The sequence below is a fragment of the Nomascus leucogenys genome, chromosome 1a, assembly GCF_006542625.1.
Source record: "Nomascus leucogenys isolate Asia chromosome 1a, Asia_NLE_v1, whole genome shotgun sequence".
Classification (NCBI taxonomy): domain Eukaryota; kingdom Metazoa; phylum Chordata; class Mammalia; order Primates; family Hylobatidae; genus Nomascus; species Nomascus leucogenys.
In genome coordinates this window covers 45,683,893-45,698,764 of record NC_044381.1, presented here as the reverse complement: position 1 = coordinate 45,698,764, position 14,872 = coordinate 45,683,893, and the positions used below count along the sequence as shown (strand labels likewise).

General features: G+C 42.6%; 1 protein-coding gene across 6 annotated transcripts in view; it reads left to right on the top strand.

The window, feature by feature from the left end:
- Positions 1-14,872, top strand: part of SPIN1 (spindlin 1) — a 91,096-nt gene that overhangs the window by 3,206 nt on the left and 73,018 nt on the right. Inside the window, exon 1 of one of the 6 annotated variants that reach the window (XM_030808605.1) lies at positions 11,264-11,285. The exons of the other annotated variants lie outside the window; for them this stretch is intronic. The gene's annotated coding sequence lies outside the window, so the exon portion shown is untranslated. Of the gene's footprint in view, positions 1-11,263; positions 11,286-14,872 lie in introns of those variants that run through there. 6 annotated transcript variants of the gene reach the window in all.

Sequence of the window (14,872 nt, the reverse complement as noted above, 5' to 3'; positions counted from 1 at the left end):
GTTAAGTAACAGGTATCTCAATTTTACCATACTTTCTTTCTGCATAGATAGTAGCGTTCTTATTTCTACTCCTAAGGCAAGCCATCTCTGATGTCCTGGAAGGTCGTTTCTCTTCTATCCAGTTGTTGGAATGAATCTTCTGGTAGAAGGGAAGGGAATTTGGTACTAGGGTTGAAAGTCACGCTACTAAAGTTCTTTATTGACATCTCTGAGCAGAAGAGAGGCCCCTGAGTCGTCCTGGGGATTTTCTTCACTGAGCATTTGTGAAGATTCTGGGGTCAAGGTTGAGTTAAACTTTTGTGGTGGGTCCATCCGCGGTCTAGTCAACAGCACTAAGCTCTTCCTGGATCTTTGGGACCCAGCGGAAAGTGATGCCAGCTCTCAAATTGCTACAAGGTATCCTGGAAAGAAATCTATGACCCAGAAAGAGCCTGAAAACCCAAACTCCAGCAAATAATGGTGAAAGAGCCAACCTGCAAAGCCTTTTAAAACCTTCAATTCCTTAGCTATAAACTGGGATAAAACTTATGGTGTAAGACTGTTCTGAGAATTACATGAAATGGATTTATAGAGTTCTCAGTACAGTTCCTGAAATATAGCAGCTGACGCTAGTAGATGTTGATTTCCTTCTCCTTTCTACTTTTGAACTTTGTTGTAGTTATTAGCATTTTTTTAATGTTGTGGTAAACAGTTGGCTTAGTTGTGCATCAGTATTCAGTCCAATTTAATGTTAAATTATGTCTTTACTGGGAGCCTATTCCTGACCTTAAAATTGCCATAAACCCTTTATAGAACAAGTCGTGTTTGGCTAAATAAATAAACACAGATGTATCCTTACAGACTTTATAGTCTGATAGAGGAGATACACATGCATATAATGAGGGAATTCTGTGCTGAAGGGTATCTGGGAAGAGAAGGTGATTCTATAGATTATCAGAATGGGAGAGGAAAGACATCTGGATGGAGGGGAAAGCAGGAACAGAGGCATGAAAGGAGTTAAAGGGGCCATCGGGGATTTCAGTCCCAGCCAAAAGTTAGCCCCTTGTTATCTATCTCCTCTCCTCTTCTTTTCTCCTTCCTTCCCTTCTTCCTTCCTTCCTTCCTTCCTTCCTTCCATCCATCCATCCATCCATCCATCCTTCCTTCCTCTTTCTTTTTCTATCTACCCACCTACGTACCATCTTCTATCTGTCCTCCTTTGTAAGTGTGTTTATGTATAGCAGGGGACGAGAACACCTACCTCATCAGGGGTGAGCTTAAATGAAGTAAAATGATTCATAGGCTCCTGGTATACAGTAAATGCCCAGTTGATATTGATGATGTCACCACTGCTTACACCACCTGTAGTTTCTTTCCTATGGCTGATCTGTCTAGGGATGAATTTGGGGGCCACATTTTAAATTCTGCATATAACATTAAGGTGGTTGGTGTTGAATTTGTAGGTAGGAGGAAGCCATTGAAAGACGGGCAGGATTGGACCTGTGTTTTAGAACAGTATGAAAGGTGAATTGGAGGAATCTTTCCGTGTAGGATCTTTAATCTCCAGAGTCTAGCCTGTTAGAGAAGCTGGCGAAGTCATTTAAGGCATGGGGTATTGGTCTGAACTCAGAATATTTAATGTTACGTTAAATGTGCTTTTTTTTTTCCTGAAGGGAGGGGAGGAGGAAGAATTTACTCAGTGTAAATATTATTTTATCCAAATGGTGAGAGAATAGATGAAAAGACTAGTAAGGCATCTTTATACCATTTGAGATGTTAGATTATAGTGGCATGTTAACAAAATAGGCAAATTTTTTTTTTAAACTAGGTTATATTTCTTTGTAGTTTATGCTTGGGCCTGTCCGCAAATGATTTAACAAATCGTATCATATATTTGAATTACTATTACTTAACCTGACACAGGTAATAAGGAGAGAAAAGAATATCCTTTTTCTTGCTTTTGGGCTTTTTTTTTTGAGACGGAGTCTCCCTCTGTCACCAGGCTGGAGTGCAGTGGCGCAATCTCAGCTGACTGCACCCTCCACCTTCCGGGTTCAAGCGATTCTCCTGCCTCAGCCTCCTGAATAGCTGGGTCTACAGGTATGTGCCACCACACCTAGCTAATTTTTGTATTTTTAGTAGAGATGGGGGTTTCACCATGTTGGCCAAGATGGTCTCGATCTCTTGACATTGTGATCCGCCCGCGTCGGCCTCCCAAAGTGTTGGGATTACAGGCATCAGCCATCTCTCCAGACCTGATTGTTTTTGGAGGGAGGGGCTTGAATTACTTTCCTTTTTCTTTCTCTCTTTAGCATCATTGTAGACCCATGGATTCTTACGTATCCAATGTGTGTTTTTGGTTTTTTTAATTTTGAGACAGTCTTGCTCTGTCACCCAGGCTGGAGTACAGTGGTGTGACCTTGGCTTACTACAACCTCTGCCTCCCGGGTTCAAGCTATTCTCCTGGCTCAGCCTCCCAAGCAGCTGGGATTACAGGCATGCACCACCATGCCTGGCAATTTTTAGTAGAGATGGGGTTTTACCTTGTTGGTCCAGCTGGTCTCAAACTCCCGATCTCAAGTGATCCTCCCACCTCAGCCTCCCAAAGAGCTGGGATTACAGGTGTGAGCCACCATGTCTGGCTTTATCCAATGTGGTTTAATCAAATACTGTTTTTCTTTATCTTTTCACAACTTGGACATGTTGAGGTCCTTTCAACCTAGTTCTCTTTTCTTTGACATGACACGTAATCTCTGAAGCTTTTCTTGCTTTCTGACACAAGATGTCTGAGGTTCACTTTGTGCTTTTCCTGCCAAGTACCTATCAACCGTGTCTTTCAGCTTGCTTTATTGAGGAGTAGAATTTAGATACAAAAATCTGGGTGTTATATGTTCTTACTGTTAGAATGCCCATGCTTTTATTGGACAGCCATGGGAAGCATACAGATTTTGATTTTTATATTGGTATTTCCAGTTCGAATTTAACATCACAGAGTTTTTACTATGAGCTTATCCTTTTTTCTCTAACGTTGAAAGTTTACATTCTTAGCAACATTAATATAGTTGCATTATCTTACAGTATAAATGTAGCAGTTTGAAAATAACACTAATAACAAGCAACTGTAGGTTTATGTTTGGTTATGGTTCTTTTTGTTCTTAAAATGTATCCACATAAGCATGTACAGTTGACATTCTGATTTGGAAGGCCATTTGAAAAGATTTTCTCTGATTATGTTATATGTTTGATAATTAATTTGGTTTGTTTGCCTGAAATTCTTCCTTTAAGAATTGCTTTAGTTTTTTATTTAAAATATATATATATATTTTTTTGAGATGGAGTCTCGCTCTGTCGCCCAGGGTGGAGTCCAGTGGCGCGATCTCGGCTCACTGCAAGCTCCGCCTCTCGGGTTCACGCCATTCTCCTGTCTCAGCCTCCTGAGTAGCTGGGACTACAGGCGCCCCCACCCCGGCTATTTTTTTTTTTTTTTTTTTTTTTTTTTTTTTTTTTTTTCACCGCTGAGTGCGCATCTCCCCGCCCCCCCCCCCCCCCTGCCTCAGCCTCCGAGTAGCTGGGACTACAGGCGCCCGCCACCACGCCCGGCTAATTTTTGTATTTTAGTAGACGGTTAGTTGATTGTTACGCCCCCGTGTCAGACTTTTTTTTTTTTTAGACGGGGTTTCGCCGTGTCAGCCAGGATGGTCTCAATCTCCTGACCTCATGATCTGCCCGCCTTGGCCTCCCAAAGTGCTGGGATTACAGGCGTGAGCCACCACACCTGGCCTATTTAATGTATTTTTTAAGATGTAGAACATTTGTGTGAACATTTATGTAGTTAAAAAATCTGATCTGTGTTAAAAAGTTATGTTAACAGCTTCACTTTAATTCTGTCCCTCCACGAATTTCTCTCCTGCCCCAGTTGTTTCTGCTTTATTTTTCTGATACTTCATTTTTGCAAATGTAAGCATATGTGTATATTTTTGTTTCCGTTTCTTACACAATAGGCAGCGTTCTGTGCACACTGCTCTGCCGTTCTATGCACACTGCTCTGCTTCCTTTTACTTAATTTATTCTGGAGATTGCTTCATAGAAGTGCATTCTTTTGTGCTTGCAACTCATCTCCTAATGATGAACATTTGGGTTGTTTATATTCTCTTGGCTGTTGTAAATATTGCGGCAATGAATAACCTTGTGGGTATATTGTTTTATATTTGTGCGGATACAGCTTTAAGATCGATTGTGGGGTGAAAGGTAAACACATTTGTAGTTAGTGTCAAAACGTTACATTTTCTTTTTAAAACTTTTTAATTTTTTGTAGAGATGAGGTCTCACAGTGTTGCCCAGGATGATCTTGAACTCCTGACCCCAAGTAGTTCTTTTACCTGGGCTTCCCAAAATCTTGGGATTACAGGCGTCAGGCATCAATACAGCCTAAAAAAATTACATTTTCAGGCTGGGTGTGGTGGCTCACGCCTGTAATCCCAGCACTTTGGTAGGGTGAGGTGGGCTGATCGTGAGGTCAGGAGTTCAAGAACAGCCTGACCAACATGGTGAAACCCCATCTGTACTAAAAATACAAAAATCAGCTGGGCGTGGTGGCGCGTGCCTGTAATCCCAGCTACTCAGGAGGCTGAGGCAAGAGAATCACTTGAACCTGGGAGGCAGAGACTGCAGTGAGCTGAGATTGCGCCACTGCACTCCAGCGTGAGTGACAGAGGGAGACTCTGTCTCAAAAACAACAGCAACAACAAACCCGTCTCTACTAAGAAAAAACCCGTCTCTACTAAGAATACAAAAATTGGCCAGGCGTGGTGGCATGCGCCTGTAATCCCAGCTACTCCTCATGAGAGTCACTTGAACCTGGGAGGTGGAGATTGCAGTGAGCTGAGATGGCGCCATTGCACTCCAGCCTGGGTGACAGAGTGAGACTCTATCTCAAAAAAAAGAAAAATTACGTTCTTAAAAGGCAGATCTGACCATGTCAGCTTTTTACTTATTCACAATAGCAAAGAGTTGGAACCAACCCAAATGTCCAACAACGATAGACTGGATTAAGAAAATGTGGCACATATGCACCATGGAATACTATGCAGCCATAAAAAAGGATGAGTTCATATCCTTTGTAGGGACATGGATGAAACTGGAAAACATCATTCTCAGTAAACTATCACAAGGACAAAAAACCAAACACCGAATGTTCTCACTCATAGGTGGGAATTGAACAATGAGAACTCATGGACACAGGAAGGGGAACATCACACTCCGGGGACTGTTGTGGGGTTGGGGGAGGGGGGAGAGACAGCATTAGGAGATATACCTAATGCTAAATGACGAGTTAATGGGTGCAGGAAATCAACGTGGCACATGGATACATATGTAACAAACCTGCACATTGTGCACATGTACCCTAAAACCTAAAGAATAATAATAATAAAAAAAGATATTTTGAACATTAAAAAAAAAAAAACAAAAAAAAAACTCTTAAGTGGTGGCCAGGTGGGCGCGGTGGCTCACATCTGTACTCCCAGCACTTTGGGAGGCCGAGGTGGGCGGATTACCTGAAGCTAGGAGTTTGAGACCAGCCTGGCCAACATGGTGAAAACCCGTCTCTACTAAATATACAAAAATTAGCCAGGTGTGGTGGCGCATGCCTGTAATCCCAGCTACTCAGGAGGCTGAGGCAGGAGAATTACTTGAACCTGGGAGGCGGAGGCTGCAGTGAGCCGAGATCACGCCGCTGCACTCCAGACTGGGCAACAGAGTGAGACTCCGTCTCAGAAAACAAAACAAAACAAAAAACTCTGAATGGCTTTCCAGTGTCTTAAGGACAAAAGTTTATAACATAGCCTCAAGGGTATACATATAGTTGGTGTACATATAGTTTTACATGCCTTAACAATGGGGATACATTCAGAGAACCTCGTTGTGTACCTTATAGAGTGTACTTACACAAACCTATATGGGACAACCTACTAGGGACGTAGCCTATGTAATATGGCTTAATGCTCCTAGGCTACAAACCTGTACAGCATGTGACTGAACTGAATACTGTAGACTGTTGGAACACAGTGCCGTGTAGGTATTTATATATCTAAACATATGTAAGCACAGAGAAAGTACAGTAGAAACGTGGTATAAAAGATAAATGGCATGCCTGTGTAGGGCACTTAACCATGAATGGAGCTGGCAGGACTGGAAGTTGCTCTGGGTTGAGTCTGTGAGTGAGTGGTGAGTGAATGTGAAGGCCTAGAACGTTACTGTACACTATTGTAGACTGTATGTAAACACTACAGTTAGGCTACACTAAATTTATAAAAACAGTTTCTTCAGTAATTAACCTTAGCTTACTGTAATTTTTTAACTTTATAAGCTTTTAAATTTTTTTAAATTTTCTGTCTTTTTAAATAACACTCAGCTTAAAACAGCCTCATAATATGGATCCACTGTGGTATATGTGGTCTGTTGTGTTGACAGAAACGTCATTAGGTGGTGCATGACTAATTACTTTTGGGCCTCAGCGTCATCTTGTACTGTTTTTCCCCTTGCTTTCTTTGCTCCAGCTGTGTGAGGCCTCCTTCATTCTCCTGTGCTCACCATCTTCTCCACCAGGAATCTTGGCACTCCTTCTTTTCCTCTGCCTGGAATGCCTTTCTTTGTTAACAGTTATTCCTGGTCTTTAGAGTTTGGCTCAAGCATCACTTTTAATGAAATTTTCTGTGTGTGTGCTTGCACATTTTGATAAGATAAAGAGATTGGACTGTACTGATACTCATCACCCACTCCAACAAGCATCAGTTGTCTGAAGTTTTTTTTTTTTTTTAGACAGTCTTGCTCTGTCTCCCAGGCTGGAGTGCAGTGGTGAGGTCTCAGCTCACTGCAGCCTCCGTTTGCCAGGTTCTAGCGATTCTCCCTCCTCAGTCTCCCAGGTAGCTGGGACTACAGGTGCGTGCCACCATGCGTGGCTAATTTTTTTGTATTTTTATTAGAGACAGGGTTTCACCATGTTGGCCAGACTGGTCTCCGTCTCTTGACCTCAAGTGATCTGCCCTCCTCTGCCTCCCAAAGTGCTGAGATTACAGGTGTGAGCCACCATGCCCGGCCTGAAGTTGTTTTTTTGAGACAAGATCTCACTCCAATTGCCTAGGCTGTAGTGCAGTGGCACAGTTTTGGCTCATTGCAGCCTTGACCTTCCTGAGCTCAGGTGATCTTCCTATCTGAGCCTCCCGTGTAGCTGAGACTACAGGCATGTGCCACCATGCCTGGCTAGTTTATTTTTGTCTTTTTAATAGAGACAGGATTTTGCCTTGTTGCCCAGGCTGGTCTCGAGCTCCTGGACTCAAGCAGTCTACCTGCCTCAGCCTCCCAAAGTGCTGGGATTATAGGCATGAGCCACCGTGCCCGGCTGTCTGAAGTCCGTGAATTTTTTTCTTGACCTTTCTGCAGTCAAGTCCTCTTGGTGCTTATCAGAATTACAGTGTTATATTAGTTTATGTGATTTAATTAATTTTAGTTTTCCCACAAAGGCTGAGTTTCATGAAAGCAGCACCATTCCTGTTTTTGCCTGTAATTACTTTTCTGGTATCTAGCTCAGTGTCTGAATTGTGAGGGCTCAAGCTACCCTGTGCAGTAGCTAGAATTAAATAATAAGGAAATTGAGGCTGTCCAGTTGGCTAAATGTCTTGTCTGCACAGGTATTTGTCATACAGTGATTATTAAGTAACAATTTGTTGACTTTTATTTATTTTGAGACGGAGTTTTGCTCTTGTTGCCCAGGCTGGCGTGCAGTGGCGTGGTGTTGGCTCACTGCAACGTCCGCCTCCTGGGATCAAGCAATTCTCCTGCCTCAGCCTCCTGAGTAGCTGGGATTACAGGCATGCACCACCACATTCGGCTAATTTTGTATTTTCAGTAGAGACGGGGTTTCTCCATGTTGGTCAGGCTGGTCTCGAACTCCCGACCTCAGGTGATCTGCCTGCCTCGGCCTCCCAAAGTGCTAGGATTACAGGTGTGAGCCACCATGCCCGGCCTTGTTGACTTTTAATTGTAATATTTTTTTCAGGATCAGATAAGGTTTAGAAAAATGAAACCACTAGGATGTATAAAGAAAAACGTATATGGGATATGTGTGTGTATGTATTAAGGCATTTGTTACAGTGATTTGAGTTCACATAGTGTAGGAGCTGGCTAAGCAGTTTCTTTCTTTTTTTTTTGAGACGGAGTCTCCCTCTATTGCCCAGGCTGGAGTGCAGTGGCACAATCTTGGCTTACTGCAACCTCTGCCTCCTGGGTTCAAGCAATTCTCCTGCCTCAGCCTCCCGAATAGCTGGGACTACAGGCGTGTGCCACCATGCCCAGCTAGTTTTTTTGTATTTTTAGTAGAGACGGGGTTTCACCGTGTTGGCCAGGCTGGTCTTGAACTCCTGACCTCGTGATCCACCCGCCTCGGCCTCCCAAAGTGCTGGGATTACAGGTGTGAGCCACCGTGCTCGGCCGTTAAGCAGTTTCTATCAGGCTGTTGTCTTTGTGATTGATGCTGGAGTTTGAAGTCCACAGGGCAGTCATTTGAGAAAGGAAGATGGATGTAAAGTGGGGAAGAAGATGACACGGGAAGCCACAGGCAAGGTACATGGAAACCATGCTAGTTCTAGTTGCCTTTGTTCCTGCTTGTGTGGGTGGCCTGTAAGAGTTGGATCCTTGGCAAATGTAGCCCAGGAGGCAGAGAAGCTTAAGGAGAACCCAGAGGAAGGTGGAGTGGATGCAGCTGCAATTCTAGGCCAACCACTGCCTCACATGAATGGGGTGAGTCAGAAGATGAGCAGCAACAGTGTGTGCAAGCTGCAGGGTGGTTGCTTTATCTCCTGCACCCTTCAACTGCTGCACAAGAATCTGTTGTGAGCCATGCAAATTGGAAACATAAAGGAAAGGAAATTCTGGGGAATGTAGTTCAGCTCAGCCAAGTTCAAACCATACAAAGCAGAATGATCAGCTCAGGCTTTTAAATTTTTAGCTCAGGTTATACGTAAGGGACCTGAAGGTTTCTGTGACTGCTCTAAAAATGCAAATGTAATTCCTAATTTGTGGGTGAGATCATTGATTGGTAGGAATGGAATCCTGAAAATTGGATTGGAGGCATATGGTCAGCTTCTGTTTAAGCCGGAGACCTTAAATCCTTAAATGCTGCTCTGCTGCCTTTCCCGGAGAAGCAGCCTTTCCAACCCTTCCCAGAGGAACTTAATCTCCGTTTGCCTGAAAAACCTGTAATTGGCCTCCCTTTGGGTAGTTGCCCAGCACTGTACTGTCTTCCTCAGAATCTGCCCTGTAATCCTTCTTTCTTTTAGATCTGTGGCTGGACTGTAGTTGCAGCAGGCCCCAGAGAGTGAGGTAACCCATGAGAAAGGTATGCTACACTCCAAAAGATTGTATAGTTTTGCCACTATATAGTCAGGAGCCTGGAGGAGTATTTGTGGCAATGGATCTTAGGGGTGTAGTATAACAGTGGAAGGAACATAAAGTTGGATCAGGCAGAATTTATTGATACGGGCTCACTAAGCAGAGATTCTGGATTCAGTGTTTTAGTTCAAGGGGATAGAAAGGACTCTTAACAGTTGGGATGATTGACTGAGGCCCATCCCACAAGGCCTGATGCCTCAATTAGATTTTTTCCGGCCTAACAAGGAACTCCACTGACCACTCACTCACCTTGTATGAGAGTCTATATTTGGCCTGGCATGGTGGCTAATACCTGTAATCCCAGCACTTTGGGAGGCCAAGGCAGGAGGATCACCTGAGGCAAGGAGTTTGAGACCAGCCTGGCCAACATGGTGATACTTCATCTCAACTAAAAATACAAAAATTAAGCGGACATCATGGCCCATGCCTTAATCCCAGCTACTCGGCAGGCTGAGGCAGGAGAATCGCTTGAGCCCGGGAGACAGAGGTTGCAGTGAGCCAAGATCATGCCACTGCACTCTAGCTGGGGTGACAGAGCGAGACTCTGCCTCAAAAAAAAAAAAAAAATTAGCCAGGTGTGGTGGCTTGTGCTTGTAGTTTTAGTTACTCGGGAGGCTGAGGTGGGAGGATCAGTTGAGCTGGGGAAGTGGAGGCTGCGGTAAGCCATGATCGTGCGACTGCACTCCAGCCTGGGCAACAGAGCGAGACTCTAATAAAATATTAGTTCGTAAGGAAAGGTTCACCTAAATGCATAGCCCTTAAATAACTTGCATCATTGGTGGAACTGTACTTTGCTAGGACCTTTTCGGAGGATGGCTGCACTAAAACAGAATTTAAAATGCGTGTACTCTGTTGATCCAGCAGTTTCACTGCTAGGATTTTATTGTATAGATGAATTTGGACAGTATACAAATACGTTACGTGTAAGGTTTTTCATTATATCAGTGTTTGTAATCGAGAAAAATTAGAAACAACTGTCCAATAATGGAGTTAAGGTAGAGTAAATGACCATTATACCCATACACTGGAATATTCTGCCACTGTTAACTATAAGAGGTTGATAGGAAAAAAAATTCATACAGCCATCCCTCCATATCAGGGAATTGGTTCCAGGACCCACACTCTGCCCGCCTCTCCCCTCCCACCCCGTGGATACCAAAATCCATGGATGCTCAAGTTTCTTATATAAAATGGTGTAGTATTTGCATATAATCTATGCACATCTTTCTGTATACTTTAATCTCTAAATTACTCATAGTATGTAATACAGTGTAAATGCTGTACAAATAGTTATACTGTATTGTTTAGGGAATAACTACAAGGCAAAAACTTTATGTGCTTGGTACAGATGAAACCATCATTTTTTCCCCAAATGTTGAAAATCTGAGGTTAGTTGAGTCCACAGATGTAGAGATCAAGGGATAAGAGGGCCAAGGGCCTACTGTATTACACAAAAAATGTAACATTTAATAAGAGAAGCAAGTTGTGGAACTGTATGTTCTTGCTTATGTTGAGATGTTTTGTATCTGTTTTAAGCCTTTGCCTAAAAATACATTGCTAAATTCCTAACAATCTTTTCCTTTTATTAATACATAATATTTTACATCTTTATGGGATGCATATGAATACTTGTTACATGCATAGAATGTATGATGATCAAGTCAGGGTGCCTGGAGCATCCATCACCTTGAGTATTTTATCTTTTTGTTTTTGAGATGGAGTCTTGCTCTGTTGCCCAGGCTGGAGTGCTGTTGCCCAGGCTGGAGTGCGGTGGTGCGATCTTGGCTTGGTGGAACCTCCTGCCTCCTGGGTTCAAGCAATTCTCCTGCCTCAGCCTTCTGAGTAAGCTGGGATTACAGGTGTGTGCCACCATGCTGGGCTAATTTTTGTAATTTTAGTAGAGACAGGGTTTCACCATGTTGGCCATTCTGGTTTGGGTCCCCTGACCTCAGGTGATCTGCCTGCCTCAGCCTCCCAAAGTGCTGGGATTGCAGGTGTGAACTACTGCGACTGGTTGAGTATTTATCATTTCTGTGTGCTGGTAACATTTCAAGCCTTCTCTTTTAGCTACTTTGAAATATACAGTATATATTTGCTAACTATGGTGACCCTACTCTGCTATAGAACATTAGAACTTTCTAACTGTATGTTTGTACCCATTAACCAACCTCTCTTCCTCACCCTTCCCAGCCTCTGATACCTGTCATTGTATTTTCTATTTCCATGAGGTCAACTTTTTTTTTTTTTTTTTTTTTTTAAATAGCTCCCATGTATTTGTGAGAACATGTGTTATTTGTCTTTCTATGCCTGGCCTGGCTTATTTCACTTAACATAATGACCTCCAGCTTCATCCATGTTGCTGCAAACATGATTTCATTCTTCTTTCTGGCTGAATAGCATTCCATTGTGTATATATGCCACGTTTTCTTTATCTCTCTGCTCATTGATGGATACTTAGGTTGATTTTATATCGTTGCTTTTGTAAATAGTGCTGTGATAAACAGGTGAGTGTATGTATCCTTTTGATAATACTGATGTCTTTTCCTTTGGATAAATAGCTAGTAGTGGGATTGCTGAAGTATGTAGTAGTTCTAGTTTTAGTGTTTTGAGAAATCTCCCTACTGTTTTTCATAATAGCTCTACTAATTTCCATTCCCAGTGTATAAGAGTTCTCTTTTCTCTGCATCCTTGCTGTCTTCTGTTGTTTGTGTTTTTAATAATAGTTATCCTAACTGTGGTAAGGTGCTGTCTCATTGTAGTTTTGGTTTGCATTTACCTGATGATTACTGATGTGAGCATTTTTTCATACATCATTTGGCCATTTGTATGTTTTTTGATGTCCTTTGCCCACTTTTTAGTGGGATTATTTGTTTTTTTTTTAAATTGTTGGTTATTTGAGCTTGTTGCATATTCTGGATTTTAGTCCTTTGTCATGAATGGTTTGCACACATCATTTCCCATTCAACAGGTTGTCTCTTCACTCTGTCATTTGTTTCCTTTGCTGTGCAGAAGCCTTTCAGCTTGTTCTATTGGTTATTGAAAGAGATGTATTAATACTTTGATTTTGCATTTGTCAGTTTCTTCTTAGTTCTGATACTTTTTGCTTTATACATTATCTTATGAGGGTGTGTTCTTAGATGCATTGGTATTTAGAGCTATATATCAACCAGGTCTTTTAAAATCACTGTAATCCCAGCAGTTTGGGAGGCTTGAGGCGGGAGGATCACTTGAGTCTAGAGTTTGAGACCAGCCTGGGTAACATAGCAAGACCCCATCTCTACAGAAAATTAAAAAAAATTAGCTGTGTATGGTGGCACACACCTGTAATCCCAGCTACTCGGGAGGGTGATGTGGGTAGATGGATCACCTGAGCCTGAGAGGTGAAGGCTGCACTCAGGAGCCCTGATCGTACCGCTGCACTTAGCTTGGGTGACAGAGTAAGATCCTGTCTCCAAAGCGGGGAAAAAAAAAGAAAACCACTATTAAGCGTTCTTTTTAAGGGGCTAGTATTATTAGAGGTAAAGTTTATTTAGCTTGATATTAATGTTGCTGCAGTGTTTTCCTTTGGTTGGTATGTGTAGGGTATATCCTTTTTTACCCTTTAATTCCAGTCTTAATTTTTCAAGCGTGTGTTGCTTAATGATGAGAATGTGTTCTGAGAAATGCGTTGTTAGGTGAGCATTATAGAGCATACTTGCATAAAACTTAGATGGTGTAGCCTTTGACACGCTTAGGCTAAATGGTATAAGCCTATTTGCTTCTAGGCTGCAAACCTGTATAGTATGTGATTGAACTGAATACTGTAGACAGTTGGAACACAATGGTAAGTAATTATGTATGTAAACACAGAGAAAGTACAGTGAAAACATGGTATCAAAGATACAGAAATGGTCCACTTGTGTTAGGGTACTTACCGTGAATGGAGCTTGCAGGATTGGAAGTTGCTCTGGATGAGTGAGTGGTGAGTGAATGTGAAGGCCTAGGACATTATTGTGCACTATTGTAGACTGTGTATAAACACTGTACAGTTAGGCTACACTAAATTTATAGAAAAATTTTTCTTCAATAATAAATTAACCTTAGCTTACTCTCCCCTACCCCCCAATTCTTCAATCCAGTCTTTGCTGCTACAGTCAGACAGCGAAGACACTTTTTTCTGCTTGCATCTATATTAGAAACTGTGTAGCTTTTTTACTTTATGAACTTCATAATTTTTAAATTTCTTGACTCTTACAGTACTTAGCTTAAAACACAAACACATTGTACAGATGTATAGAAATACTTTCTTCCTCTGTTATTTTGTAAGCCTTTTCTATTTTAAAAACTTATTACTTTTATTTTTACTTTTTAAATTTTTTGTTAAAAACTAAGATACTTGGCCAGGTGCAGTGGTTCACGCCTGTAATCCCAGCACTTTGAGAGGCCAGGGCAGGCGGGTCACCTGAGGTCAGGAGTTCAAGACCATCCTGGCCAACATGGTGAAACCCCATCTCTACTAAAAATAGAAAAAGTAGCCGGGCGTAGCGGCAGGCACCTGTAATCCCAGCTACTCGGGAGGCTGAGGCAGGAGAATCGCTTGAACCCGGGAGGCAGAGGTTGCAGTGAGCTGAGATCGTGCCATTGCACTCCAGCCTGAGGGACGAGAGTGAGATTTCGTCTCAAAAAAAAAAAAAAAAAAAAAACCTAAGATACTCAGGATCATCTGTGTCACTGTCTTCCACCTCGGCACCTTGTCCAGGTGAAAGGTCTTCAGGTGCAGTAACACATATGGAGTTGTCATCTATGATAACAGCACTTTCTTCTGGAGTACCTCCTGAAGGACCTGCCTGAGGCTGTTTTACAGTTAACTTTTTTTAAAATAAGTATGAGTACAGTCTAAAATAATGATTAAACATGTAGTTAATACATAAACCAGTAACAGTTGTTTATTATCAAGTACAATGTACTGTACGTAATTGTGTGTACTATAATTTTTTTTGTTTGTTTTTTGAGACAGGGTCTCTCTCTGTCTCCCAGGCTGGAGTGCAGTGGCATGATCTCGGCTCACTGCACCCTCCATCTCCCCGGTTCAAGCAATTCTCCTGCCTCAGCCTCCTGAGTAGCTGGGATTACAGGCATGCGCCACCATGCCCCGCTAATTCTTGTATTTTTAATAGAGACGGAGTTTCACCGTGTTGGTCAGGCTGGTCCAGAACTCCTGACCTCGTGATCCACCCACCTCGCCCTCCCAAAGTGCTGGGATTACAGTCGTGAGCCACCGTGCCTGGACTATACTATACTTTTTTTTTTTTTTTCCTGAGACAGAGTTTCGCTCTCGTTACCCAGGCTGGAGTGCAGTGGCGCGACCTCATCTCACTGCAGCCTCTGCCTGCCGGGTTCAAGCGATTCTCCTGCCTCAGCCTCCTGAGTAGCTGGGATTACAAGTGTGAGCCACCGTGCCCGGCCT